Here is an 11,801-nt window from a genome sequence, read left to right on the forward strand (position 1 = left end):
CTCAAGATGCACGCACTCGAGGCCCTTCTCAGTATGGAGAACATCGATGTCTGTGCTGTGACCGAAACCTGGTTCAAGGCTCCAGAGAGCACCCCGGCACTATCAAGTTTTACCTCATATCATGCATTCCGGCCCCAAAATCCGGACAACACCAAGAAAGGAGGGGGGGTGTCTATATTCATCAAGGACACCCACACCTCAAGGTTGGTGGCAACGCACGATGCATCGGAGACCATCCAGGTGCAATTAACCATAGGCAAGACTGCTCTGCAATTTGTAGCATGTTACAGGCCACCCTCTCAATCTCAGGAACCTCACATAGCTTTCCTGAAAACACTGGAGGGGATAAATGTATCTCCAAACACCATCATACTAGGTGACTTCAACTACCCAAATATAGACTGGGATCACTACTCAAGCCCCAACACTCTAGCCCAAAGGTTCCTAGAGTTCATAAACTCAAATGCCATGGAACAACTAGTCACCATCCCCACAAGAGGAGATAACATACTAGATCTCATCATCACGAACATGGGGTCACAATGTTCAACACCGAAGTATACCCTCACTGGTGAGATCAGACCATAAACTAATCTCACTGGAAGTCCACATCCCGCCCCCACCTGAGATAAAAAAGACCACAGTGAAGAACTTCTCAAAAGCCGACTTCACACTTCTAAAGACTGGTGTGGTCTCTTTTAAGGCCCCCGAGCCTGCAGAAACCATTACTCAAGCCGCTGAATCACTTACAAATGCCTTCTACCAGCACCTACAGGACTGCATGGATCAGGCAATCCCAAACAAAACAAAGACTCTTTGTACCAAAGGCAAGCACCCAGTCTGGTGGACCCCAGCCATAAAGAAACTCTACAACAAAAGGAGGAAGCTACTAGAAGATAGAGCAAAATCCTTAAAAGGGAAAACACCTTTGATCATTATAAGTAAAAAACTAAGAGCTCTCATAAAATCATCCAAGGCAAATTTTGAGAGAAAAGTCGCTAAGGACTCAAAAGACAATCATAAGGCCTTCTTTAGCTATGTTAGAAACCTGGGAGGAAACTCCCAGATATGCTCAGAATTAGTTCAAAATGATGTAAAAATTACTGAACCTACAGACATTGCCAACATACTGGCTGACAGGTTCAGTGCAAACTCTCCCCCCCCCAAGAGGTGAGATATCTATACCAGAGGATTGTAACCCCCAAACATCTCTAACGCTCAGGTGAGAACTGCTCTCTCCAAGGCAAAAAACACAGCATCCATAGGACCAGATGGTGTCCCCGGTTGTGTGCTCCACGAACTCAATGAGGAATTAAACCCGCAGTTAGGGCAGCTGTTTAATCTTAGCCTCACCTCAGGATACGTGCCTAAGGAGTGGCGTACGGCAACTGTGGTCCCACTTCACAAAGGTGGTGCCTCCACCGACCCTGGAAATTACCGTCCCATCAGCTTGACAAGCCTGATCTGCAAAGCTATGGAGAGGATCATAATGGAACTCATAAATAAAGACATAGGGACTTGCAGACTTTGGATCCGACCCAGTTTGGCTTTGTCAAAGGCAGATCATGCCTTTTAAACTTGGTTGACTTTTTCGAACGGTCACCAAGGCCATTGATGAGGGAAAGGCAGTCCACACAGCCTACCTCGACCTGGCAAAGGCTTTCGACACAATACCCCACTCAGGTATCATTGAAAAACTCATCAGCTTAAATGTAAACCCATACATCACAAGATGGGTTGCAAACTGGCTAAGTGACAGAACCCACAGGGTCAGAGTTGCTGGCGCCATGTCAGACTCAAAGCCTGTCACAAGTGGTGTCCCACAGGGCTCAGTCCTGGGCCCACTCCTGTTCGGCATCTACTTTTCAGAAGTACAAGCAAACATAGGAGGATTATGGCTGACAAAATTTGCAGATGACTGCAAACTGGCCGCCATAGTTGAGAACACATCTGACACAGATATCCTTCAGAAGGGTCTTATAGAAATGGATAACTGGTGCCAGAGCCATGGCCTAAAGTTAAACGCCAAAAAATGCATAGTCATACCTTTCGGGAAAAACAAGGTTACCCCTAGCTACCATATAGGCGGCAACCCACTAAGCACAGAAGAGGTTATCAGGGATTTGGGGACCCAGGTTGACAGTAACCTTTCGTTTGACACTCACGTTGCCAAAGTAGTTAGGAAGACCTTCTACATTGCCCACCTGATCATGAAGGGATTCACATCTAGATCAAGGGAAGTCATCGTCCCCCTGTACTCATCACTCATCAGACCAATGATTGAGTACAATGCCCCATTCGGAATGTATCTGACACGACACCTGCAGCAACTGGAAAGGCCCCAAAAGTTCCTCACCAAAAGGATAAAGGGTCTCAACAATATGTCCTATGCTGCCCGACTGAAGGAACTCCAGCTCTATTCAGTCGCTTACCGTCTACTCAGAGGTGACCTGTGCCTGACATACAAGGCCATGTCCAACCCAGAATTGATGAACATGCTTCACCTCAAAAAATCTAGATCCCTCAGAACTAAGGGGGCGGGAGACTTAAACCTTGACACGGTTATTAATAGGACATGCTGGAGGGACAGATTCATCACCCAGAGACTCCCTATGCTGTGGAACAAAATCCCGGTACATGTGAGGCAGAGCACCTCGCTGGCTTTGTTCAAGATAAATCTTGACCAATGGATGGGAGATCGCAGATATACCCCAGGGATTATCTCAGTGTCACTGCTTGACAGAGGCACAGCAAAATAATGGGCATAGTATCCTCCAAACTAAAGGGGTGGCGAAAGCCACAAAACTCTGGGCTAGGCTTATAAATGCCCTTGAGCAGATAGCCTAGTATGAACCTATGAACCTATGAACTTATGAACCTATAATTTAAGTTTACGTGTACTGTTTATTGACTCTGTGCCTGGGCCATAGCTGTAAAGGGCCTCAGTCCACCCACCTGGTTTCCAATTAGTTAATAAGTAAGTAAATAAATTAATAAATAAGTAATGTTTGGGTCATAAGCTGATATCTTGAGCCCCAGGATAATGTAAAACTTCTTTAAAAATATGGAAAAATATGGAGACTCAAATAGGACCTAAAAATCTGACTGAAAACTCATCTAAGGGCACCCAGACCTGTTATAACCAAGTTAGAAGACCAGGGTTCCCCAGAAAAATAAAGAAATCAGGAGCCAAAGTAATATTAACAGTATTGAATGGGGACATGTGGAATTAATACACTCAAGCCCCCCACCCACCCATCCCACACAAACACATATTAATGGATCAGCATAACATAAACACTTATAATTTACCAAGGCAGTGAGTTCTCTCGTTCTTGAAGTAAATGGCTAAACACTTCTCTCTCTCTCTCTATATATATATATATTGCAATTTGCAAAATTATTAAAAAAAGTACAAGAAAGCAAAAAGGAACATGGATGTTTACTTTAATTAAAAAATGTGGCGTTTTTGGAAATGAATGAGGCCCACTTCTTGACTACAGCTCCAGCTTTACTGGCACTGGGCTATGCAGTCAATAAGGACCATTTTTTTATGCACAGAGGTAAAACTGAATCTCACTGGATAACAGCGCTGGTTCTTGGGGTTACCCTCTCTTCCATATTCTGTGTTACAGCCTAACCTAAAGAACAAAAGTTAAAGGTATACCTCTCAACTAATTTGGTGGCGAATTCTGGACAAAGACAAAAGCAGTGGGTGGATAAAGTCACAAAAATCAGGGTCAGTTTTAAATAGTACACTTATTCTCTTAAAAGTTAATAGCATAGCACAACATGTATGTCATCAACATGTATTTTTGAACAAGAAACATGCTACTGCGCATCCTGGTGTGTCATAACATAAATAATTACATGATACTCTAATGACTGGCATTCGTGACTCTTACAGACTGTAATCCTTGGTAATTTACCAAAATATATATATATTTTTCAAGCAAAAGAGCAAAAGTATGACGTAAAATCAGGGACAGTCGAGAGGTATATTTTAACAAACTTTTAACAGGTGTTGAACGTCAGCAGGTGCACACAGGAACTGAGTTCACATTCGATTTTCTTCAAATATCTGAGACAGCCTCAACTTAATAACGGAATGTGGAGATGCATAGCCGCAGCCTTGTGTTAAATGTTTCAGTTACTTACAGTTATGGCATGCGATATTCAATAAAAGCTTTAGTGTCGATAGATAATAAGCATACTCAGCAATGCTTCGGAGCGAAACTTTTCCCGTCCCCGACTACAACACTATTTAACCAATGCAAATACACAACACAACCTGATCCCCTCGCTGTTTGGGACTGCTTAGAAAGGAGACCCTCCCCTCCCCCTAGCATCAGCTTTTGAGTCTAGTGGTGCCTAAGACCAGTTAGTTATGTGTCACAGCATACGAAATCTAGAAAGATACGGATGTTATCATTTCTATGCATTACATACATTTAATAATCGACACCTTAAGAGTATCCGAAGATGAGCTATGTTGTCCAATCTAAAATACAAGGGAGAAGAGAAATAACGATGCAAAATGATGTCCATCTACCCCTTACCCCCTGAAGATGTACTTTCAGCCCTAGAAGTGCAGCTTGAACTCTCAACACTGCAATACATCAATTACGGATTTTACTGTAATTACTACCCTCTAATGTATGTATCAACGAAGCTATCGATCTCGGAAGGTACCAACTATATTCAAATAATAAACAGTCTAATTTGTTCAGTCAAGAATATGATCCGAATTACCAAATTATACTATCCATTACAATGAAAATGGTCACATTTTCGTATTTACGCGTTCAAAGAAAATGGACTTCTTTCGGTAGCGGGCACTAAACACAATTAGTGCAACAATGGTCTGCACAGTTTCCTCCTGCTGCAACTTCACTAAAGGGTGTAGCAGTTTCACTTCTCTGAAACAACGTAGCAAGAAATGCTTGTACAATCAGGAATTTTAAGACGATTCAGCTTAATTAAAAAAAATGCCACCCGTGTCTAAAAAAACAATCCAGCCTTTCAACGCCGTAACTCGTTAAAATCAGCAGCTTACATACACACCACATACGAGTACTGTGAAAGGTGCAGGAACATCTTTGCACATACTGGATAAACATGCAGAAAAACACCGAATGCACTTTTCACATTTCTTGGAGGGTCAAGTGCAGACAAACGTGCAAATAGAAGTACTCAACATTTACACTGCAAGCCACGGTGGAAACCATATTTTCACACTTATCATTAAGATCTAGTATATCTTGCCACATCCTAAGAAAACAATGCGTACTATGCAGATTTACTGCAGCCATAAAGGAGGCTACAAGGTTTAGATGCTACCAATTGAATTGTAAGGACCACCGAGTGGATATTGATGAAACATATCCGTTCTCTCATTGATAGAAAGACCACTGCAAAAATTCACATATAAAATAATTCACTGCACACAATAAATATAAAACATTATTATTTTTTACCTTGCTCTCGTGAGGGAAGCGAAGTGTATCTGTTTGAAAAGGGGAAGTTATCGCTTAGGAGGCAGCTTGGTTAGCAAGGCAGCTGTGAGCTGCAGAGGAGAGCTCTGCAGCGGTAGCTTCCGGGTTGGTCATTGTCAACGTCATTGCTACAGGTTCCGACAGCAAGAGAAAGCTGCCGGCACGAGAGATAACTATAAAAGGAATTGACACTTGAAGAGGAAGAGGAAATCGTGTTTACCTTTGAAAGGGCTACTTAGAAGTAACAGTATGAATAGCAGAACCAGTTAAGGTTGGCTGCTTTGGAATTTTGTGCCAGTTAAAAGATGACACCTTTCTGGTGATGTTTTGAACCCGTTCTCCACCTTATCTCATACAACCAATACCCATTTAGATATCACTTGCAGCAAATATTAATCTGCAGCTTATTGTTTGTTCTTCCATTATGTCTTTCTCTTGTACGATTTCCGTATTTTTATTAAGTGGCCTTCACAGCAAATGCTAAATAAACGGTCATATTCCCCTGCAATCTAAGTTGCTGTGGTTCCGATATGTGTAATAAACAAAAATATTGTGCAAATAATTTCCTTGCAAAATACAACATGCTCTTATTATCTGATCTTTAAACAATGATGCATTTTTTATGGTTCAACTATTTAGACGTGGAAATAAACGATGTCATTAATAGTGAAATTGACGGGAATGTCGGAATAATCAACGTGATTGTTAAAACCACAATGTGCAAAATGAGGGATTATAGCCTTTAGTGTGGGGCAGAGCTGATAAAAAAAAAAAAAAAAAACAGGAGACGTGCATGTACAACTGTTTAACTGATTCATGTAACACCAAGACCTACGTTTGCAAGGCACCCCCTTTGTAAATATATACGGGGATAATCTAAAATGTATTAAGAAAAGAAGAATACAAACAAACAATCCAAAAAGAGCAAAAAGCCAAAAATCACAATACGATAATAAAAGAAAACAGCAACAAAAGAAAATGAAACAATCGTATCACCCATACCCCACTGACGTAACCAAAACTGCAAACGAAACGGAGAATAAGATATGAAGTAGAATAAACCTTCCCAGTCCTAAATTCCTAACATCTTGCCTGCCACAGTAAAAACATGGGTGCATTGGAAGAAAGACGATAGCGTGTAATTAACAGCGCTTCTCAAGAAGGACGTTATCACATCACACCAATGTACTTTCTGACAACCCTTTTGCTATATACATTTACATTCGGGATCTTTGATGTAATCGTAGACTAACTGTACCCACTCAATCTTATAAATGCTGTCCGATCAGAAGCACAGTACCTATAATTCGTAGTTATGAAGTAATGAGTTATCATAGTTCTCAACCTTCCATTTCCCAAATGAGGAACACTAGCCCTCATAATGTGGAACAAATGGGTAAAATGTTGAACACCTACTAATGGCTTACTAACAACTTTAGCGAGGAAGGTCATAGGATGGTTAAAAGATCTTTTAATGAATTAATATGATTCATTTATATTTACCATGGATTTCAATTAAAATGTTTATAACACTGAATGTGTTACAGACCCTTTCAGTGTGGAACTTCAAGGAACATGAACTTTTTAAGATCCCAAATGAGGCACATTCCTCGTAATGAGGTAAACTTGAGAGATATGAGTTAATTATTAACTGCAATTGTGAAAAATAAAGCTCGATTGGCAAAGAAACACGGAAGCCACAAACTCACTATAAATTAAAACTTGTTTGCAAGGGACCCTCCCCACACCAGCAGCGTGTTATGCATACCTATTCCGAGATCGGTGTACCTTGGATTGTAGGTAATAAATACTTCTAGGCAACCTGAACCTTCAGTATATATTGACATTTTTGAGCTTTGCAACTCCGATCCACGGATCTTTATGAGAAATCCCCTTGGGGTTTAAAGTCATGAATAGCAGACAGCGATAATGGCTTTTAGTTAAAAGTTGCAACGTTATAGTATTGTGCCAAAATCAGCAAGACGGGGCCATTGTAAACATACTCCCTGCAGCTTGCATTCAAAACAACAGGTGATAATCTGAGGAACATTATAGATTACTGCTTCACTCACTGTGCCATTGCAGACCCATCCATCACCCTTACAGCACTTAACGAACCTATACTAAACCCTAACTTAACATTTTTAATGTGATTTTAAGGGTAGTATTTTTGTACAGCAAAGGGTCCACATGCCCTTTATGGTTCAGAGTTTGCTGTTCACCCTGTCCCTTCTCTTGTAGTTTTTTTTTTCTGAGCTTTACTTCAAATGTGGTTCCAGCTTGACAGTGTTCAGTGTGACACAACAGGTTGCCATTCATGAATTTTCCAAATCAATCCCATCATTCTATTCCCCCTTAAGTCTAGCCATATGACAAACATGCCAGGAACATTACCAGTCCATCTACAATTCTACTCTACCCACTATCACCATGGAGATAAAAATAGAAGCAATGTTGGCCTATCTACTTCCTTAGCTACTACCTAATGAACTAGTTATGCCTTCTGATGTGAAGCCTCTGTTACAGGTCTTTACTTTCCCAGACAGTCAATGGGGAGTAACAACCAATCAGCTTCAGACCCAAATACAGACTAGCTGTCTTATGTATAGAAAAGAATGTATACATAGTCAAGGTAGTCAAGAGAAGAGCTGTAACACATGATGTTAGTTTGTCAAGAATCTTTAATGAACTGGCCAAGTCAGAATGTTACATATCACACTAATCTCAATAGCTGTACTACAAAGTTAAAGGTAAAATAACTAATGACTTTGATTATACCTATATGTGACACCCCCTTTACTTTAGAAAACACAAATGGATTACTCTGAAGCTGGGAGGATGGCATAATGGTTAAGGTGTTTACCTTACAGACACAAGGTGCAGGGTTTGATTCTCACATGGGGCAATTGGCTGGGCTTAAAATGACCCACAAGGGCAGTTAGCCAAGTACTAACCTATGAACCTAATATCATTTGAACCTAATAATTACTTAAAATGTTTCCTCTGTATACTTGCATATCAGAACCTTATGTCAGTCAGGTATGAGCCTGGCTGCTCTGTTTTATCAACTAATGCTTGGTACACAGTCTTTTTGTGAAAGACAAAAAGATGATGCTTTTGCTCATCAATCATCTTTGTGCCCCCATTTTTGCAAGGTAAGTTTTTTTGGATGTTATGTCACAGAGGAATTTCTGTTTGAACTTCAATAAATCTATTGTACTTTTTGCACTGTTCATACTGTCAGGTACCAATAAAAACTATGAAGTAGGTAGTTTAAACTGGAGCCAAACAGACATCTACTGTCACTAACTATGTGAGAGACAGGTACCTACATCGTAGTGGGTTATTTTATTTCTGTACTATAGAACTGACAAATAGCACAAATTAGCTAATTTGTCACACTTTTTAATGCAAATACCCATAGTTCAGTATGTGCCTTATTCTGTGGATCCCTAACACTTGAGGTAGTGTGCTTGAATTCAATTTTTTCATAAAATATTTCATAAACTGTGGACCTTTGTCTGATATTACTTTATCAGGAATACCATAACAAGGGAAAATAGACTAGCACTGTAAGTACACTAAAAATTTTCATTTTCATGTAATTCTTGTGATGGAAATTTGGAATAGTAATCCACACACAGAAGATGGTATGCATTTTTTTGTTAAAGGGACAAACTAATAAGCACTTTCATTTAAGGAGCATTTTGAATTTTTTTGGTTTAATTCTTCTTTTTGATTTTGATACTTGAATATATTGCAGACATCATGTCTGTACTATTTGTACAATCTACTGCAATATCTTCAGCTAATAAAGTCACAAGCTCTTTTTGACACTCAGTGATTTGTTAATGTGACTCATGTTTATCATGCTAACCTGATAAACCTACCAATGTAACAAAACAAACAAAAGGAAAACTTGAAGGTGTTACTGATCGATACTATGAGCCTGAAGAAGAAACTCCACTCCCTGCAAGTCCTTCTCACTGACCCTGACATCTGTGTAGGGAATGCCACATGGTTTGAAATAGCAGACAGCACTCTGTCTGTGCAGGGTTATAGCACCTTCCACATGTTTAGAGTAGCTACTGTGCAGGAGGGGGGAAAAGATGGGGATGTATCAATCTACATACAGAAGAGACTCACATCAATAGTGGTAAAGTAGCATGATGCACTAAAGTTTCTTCATGTCCCGATAACCATCAGAAAAGTCCAATACAATATATTAGATAGCTATAGAACTCCCTCTATGATAGAAGAAAGCTGCAATGCCTATCTACAGGAACTAGAACTAGTCAGTATTAAACCCAATACAATTTTCCTATGTGATCTAAACTATCCAACTGTAGACTGGGAAACCTACGCCACCACTAGTACACAAGTTCAGATATTCCTGGACTTTGTCAGTGTAAATGCTCTGGAACAATTAGTCAGAGGACCCACTGAGGGGAATAACATCTTGGATCTTATCCTTATTCATATGGGAAAATTTCGTACCACCCATTGAATACCTTTATTACTTATTAGGTCTGACCATAAAGCATCACCATCATCATTAACTCCCTATTCAATGCCACTCCCCAACCATCTTCACCACTAATGTCTGACTGTCACAAGTCGTCTGCCACAAAATCCATCCACCTCTTTCCTGGATGCCCTCATTTCCTCTTGCCTTCTCCCTGCCTGTCCCACATTTTCTTCACCAGATTGTCTTCTGCTTTCCTGCGCAAAAAATATAAAAAATGGAAGAGAGGTCGAACTACAACTTTGAAAACTGAAATAAGCGAGCTGGACAAACAGATTAAGTATAGTGTTAGACAAGGTCAAGAAAAATTTGAAGAACATTTATATAAAGATATTGAGCATACTAGGAAACCTTTTTATAGATACATAAGATGTGGAAGGAGTAAAGATACACACATTGATAAACTGTGTGCAGATTCTAAAATTTATTCTCAGACACAACAGATTATAGATATATTTACAAAATCTTATGCAAAACAGTTTGGCTCCACAAAAGGGGTGGTAAGTTGTTCTAGTGACATCCAGGTAACCCCCAGATACTGGAATCAAATTAGATTATATTGAAAAAGAACTGTGCAAACTGGATCCAAACAAAGAGCAGGGAGGAGACGGAATAAGTAACAATGAGCTGAGAACACTTAAGCAAGAACTTACACTGTCATTACGTTATTCACTATTGTCATATAAATATGGAGAGATTCCTCAAGATTGGAGACATGCACTTATTAAACATGTTTTTAAGGGAAAGGGGAGTAGGACACACACATAATCATATAGACCCTTAAGTCTACTTTCATGTTGTGGAAAAATAATGCAGAAGCTAATACTGGATAAGTTATTGTCAGAACTGGATAGGTTGGGACTTGAAACCATATATCAGCATGCATATGTTGAAAATAGCTCTATTACCACTGTAACATGATGCTCTATAACAATATAATAACAGCTATGAATGAAAAATTGTGCTGTGATGTGATTTATACAGATTTAACTTCAGCATTTGACAGGGTCATGCACAAAGCACTGATCAATAAATTAGTACAACTAGGTATTTATGTACTGTTGATAAGATGGATAGCTGCATGGCTTACAAATAGGACATGGCAAGTATCACACACCAAATGGACAGGTGAAATCCTTGGTTACAGTCAAGGTGTCCCACAGGGCTCTGTACTAGGCCCTTACTTGTTTAGATTGTATCTTTCAGACCTTACTTTTTCATCTGGCGTGTTCTACAGTCTATATGCTGATGACCTGAAATTGGGTAAACTGATTACAAGTGTTACAGATAAGGTATGTCTGCAAAATAATTTGACTAAATTGACCATTTGGGCAAAGGAGAATAATATGTTAATAAATACATCAAAAACTAAGCATATGAGATTTGGGAGACATAAACTGAAATGTGAATATTTAATACAGCACACAGTGATTGAAACTGTAGACTCATTCAAGGACCTAGGTATACAGGTAGATTCAACTATGAGTTTTTCTAATCATATCAACCAATTGGCTAATGATAGTTATAGAACTATAGGTTGTATAAAAAGATTTATAAAGTCAAGGAAATCAAACATTATGAAGTCATTGTTTATTAGTTACATTAGACCCAAACTTGAGTATGGGATAACAATATGGAAACCCTATAGGCAAACAAGCATGAATAAACTGGAAAGAGTACAGCAGAAATATACTAAGGGCACCCATGGATGCGAAAATCTAAGTTATTATGAAAGACTAAAATATCTGAACTTGTACGGTATCTCTTACAGATATTTAATA

The 11,801-nt window shown here is 39.4% G+C and overlaps 1 protein-coding gene across 1 annotated transcript in view; it reads right to left on the reverse strand.

The window, feature by feature from the left end:
• The window catches only part of CYRIB (CYFIP related Rac1 interactor B), a gene marked incomplete in the record, with an annotated part of 1,384,994 nt that extends 1,379,388 nt beyond the window's left edge, over nt 1–5,606 (reverse strand). Inside the window, 1 exon segment of the mRNA XM_044066242.1 lies at nt 5,478–5,606.
• Nucleotides 5,607–11,801: the final 6,195 nt, after the last annotated feature.

This window comes from Protopterus annectens, chromosome 3.part1, assembly GCF_019279795.1.
Source record: "Protopterus annectens isolate FY-2018-M chromosome 3.part1, PAN1.0, whole genome shotgun sequence".
NCBI classification, from domain to species: domain Eukaryota; kingdom Metazoa; phylum Chordata; order Ceratodontiformes; family Protopteridae; genus Protopterus; species Protopterus annectens.